The following is a 3,066-nucleotide window of genomic DNA, read 5'->3' as shown; positions in this document are numbered from 1 at the left end:
AAACGTAGAGATTATCTATTAATAAAAAATAAAATAAAATAAATAAATAAGTAGTTTAATTAAATGGGGAACTCATAAGAATACTCTATTTACTGAGAATCAATGAGAGAGTTCCGTTGGTCCTCTCAATTATATATGAAATAAATAAATATAATCTCTAAATTTTTAAATATGTTTAAGTGTTTGAGATAAAAATAATCTATAATTTGTTAAACGTAGAGATTATCTATTGATAAAATTATCTATTAATAAAAAATAAAATAAAATAAATAAACAAATAGTTTAATTAAATTGGGAACTCGTAAGAATACTCTATTTGCTGAGAATCAATGAAAGAACTCTGTTGGTCCTCTCAATTATATAAGTATATAGATATAATTGAGAGGACCAACCGAGCCTTCTCATTGATTCCTACAAAATAGAGCGCTCTCATTGATTCTCACCAAATAGAGCATTCTCATAGTCTCCAATTTTTTTAAACTACTTAACTTTTATTATTAGATAGTTATCATTAATTATTAATTTAATAGATTATTAGATAATTATCATTAATTTTTAATTTAATAGATAGTTAATCTAATAGAACAGAGATTGTGTTCATCCTAAACACATAAGTCTATTTCTATATAAACTCTCTTAAGAGTTAATTCATGGACTTTGCATATTTTTATATTCTCACGGTTCTTCTCTTATGAATGTGTTTCAAGTTTAGTAACTTATGAACTTCTCATATTTACTGAAGGAGAAAAGGAAGGGGATGAGAGACAAAGTGGAGCTATTGCTACAATGGAAGCAAGCAAGTATATACTATTGGGTTCAAGCAGATTTAATTCAGGAATAGGCATGGAGGTAAATAAGGTTTATATAGTGAAAATATGTCATATATTCACATGTTCTCTCATTAGCAGTTCAGATTTATTTAACTTTTTCGTAGCATAAATATATTGTCGGATTTCTTCTTCCGGTACAAGACTATTGTCAAAGAAAGTTTGAGAAAAAAAATGCATTAGGAATTTTCAAGACATGAAAAATATACAACAAAAGTGAACAAAAAAACATGACTATATAAAAAGGAAATTTCAACAAATTACAAATCATTTAGTGCCCATGTAATATAATTAAGATTTGAAATATTGAAATTTATTAAATCATCAAACTATTTTAAACTTTTCTTACAATTCATCTCTTTTAATCTCAAATTGAAAGAACAAAAATTACAGTTGTCTTTTGAATTAAAGAGTTTGTTTCAGTTACATTATAAATTGAGATAATTTGATTTTGATATTCAAAAAGAGAATTTTTAGAATGATTTGAAGATGTAGTTATGTTAATTTGGTTTTATATTTTGAAAATAAAAAGACATATAGCTATTGGATTCACCATCACCGTTGGCTGAATAAGCCTTCATCTTAAGTAAATTTTCATAATGACAAACAAAAGCAGAAGTTACATTACAGTTTGATAAACACCGCCTCTTCTTATTTGGTATAGTATTTTCATATGCTTTTTTCTCTTTCTTTTGCTCATTTAATCTGTTAAGTTTCTGTAGAAAAGGCATTTACTCATTTACTATATCAAAATGTAACCTCACAAAGATAACGATGCAATACTAAAATGAAAAAGCTAATGAGATCCTCATATTTCTATAATTAATATGTAATGCAACAATAATATAGCTTAAACTCAAAAAATTATCCAGAACACCCTTTGTTTCTTATCTTTTCCTTATTTCGTTTAATGAGCCCTCTCATTCATTCTCACCAAATAGAGAATTTCTGTTAGTTCCCACCTTTTTCAAACTACTTATTTTAATTAAATTTTATAATTTTTTTAATTTACAATTTCAACTTATATTAGTATTTGTTTAAGCTTATAACTCTACCTTTTTCAAACTACTTATTTTATAATATAATTATTTTAATTTAAATTGTTATCAGATTTTAATTTATATTTATATCTTAATCTATTTATTAGATAAGTATTTAACAGTTGAGTTGTTATGAAGTTCACAAGTTTTATTTAAACACAATTTGTTTAATTTTAATTTTAGTCTTTATAAACTCTACCGATTCACTTTTTGATGAATAGCAATTCTTCTCTATCATAATAACTATTATATTCTAGGGTTAATTACATATAAAATCACCACCTTTACACGAATTCTCAAAAATAACACGACCTTTAAAACGTGTTAATTCAGGGCATCACCTTTCATTTTTTTTTAAAAACAACATGGGCACGTTTTTAGATAAAATTTTGCTGACTTGGACAGCCAATAGGAGCGCCACGTGTCATGCCACGTCAGCAAAAACGCCATTAAAAATGTGTTCATGTTGTTTTTGAAAAGAAATGAAAGGTGGTGCCCTGAATTGCCACGTTTTAAAGGTCGTGTTATTTTTGCAATTTCGTGTAAAGGTGGTGATTTTATATATAATTAACCCTATATTCTACTGGTGAAACTAATAAGAATTTTTCTTTTTGCAGCATAATTTGATACAGGTAATGAATATACTAATATTGTTTTGTTCACATTCATGTGCTATACATACACATCTAAGGTCACTGAAGTACTTGATAGAATGGAAAGCCCGTGTGTGTATGTACATATTATAATTGGATCTAAGTTCCTTGCTAGAGCATACATGTAAATGGACATATTCAAAATAGTGCTGGTACAGGTAATCTCTATGTACCATTAATCTTATCTTCCTTTATTATTTATCTCTCACAATTTTGTGATTTTCTTCACAAATAGCGCTACGGTGATCGTGTTCGAAGTTCTTTTTTCATTGATTTTTAATTTAATCTGTAAACTTCTTTTGTTTTGCTATGTCCTTTGCCTGCTTGGTCTTCTAAAGTTTGTTTCTTTTTTTATATCCTGAAAAAATTTTCCTTGTATTTAAGGAAAACGGAATATGAAAGAAAAAAATTAGACATTATTTCAATGAAAATATACTAAATTAGAAAAAAAAAATAAGATGAACCACTTTTACATTAGTTAATCCCATTATTGAAAAATAAGAAAATTTTCATACGGAAGAATTCCACAACGGATAATTCCACAAT

At 26.6% G+C, this 3,066-nt stretch overlaps 1 long non-coding RNA gene across 1 annotated transcript; it reads left to right on the top strand.

The window, feature by feature from the left end:
* The first annotated feature begins 679 nt into the window (after positions 1 to 679).
* LOC126660219 (uncharacterized) lies at positions 680 to 2,731 on the top strand. The gene is made up of 2 exons (XR_007635272.2): positions 680 to 849; positions 2,485 to 2,731. It is a non-coding gene; the product is annotated as an uncharacterized LOC126660219 (long non-coding RNA).
* Positions 2,732 to 3,066: the final 335 nt, after the last annotated feature.

The sequence above is a fragment of the Mercurialis annua genome, linkage group LG8 (assembly GCF_937616625.2).
Source record: "Mercurialis annua linkage group LG8, ddMerAnnu1.2, whole genome shotgun sequence".
Taxonomy (NCBI): Eukaryota; Viridiplantae; Streptophyta; class Magnoliopsida; order Malpighiales; family Euphorbiaceae; genus Mercurialis; species Mercurialis annua.
The sequence above is the reverse complement of the archived record's forward strand: the minus strand, read 5'-3'. Positions and strand labels throughout refer to the sequence as shown.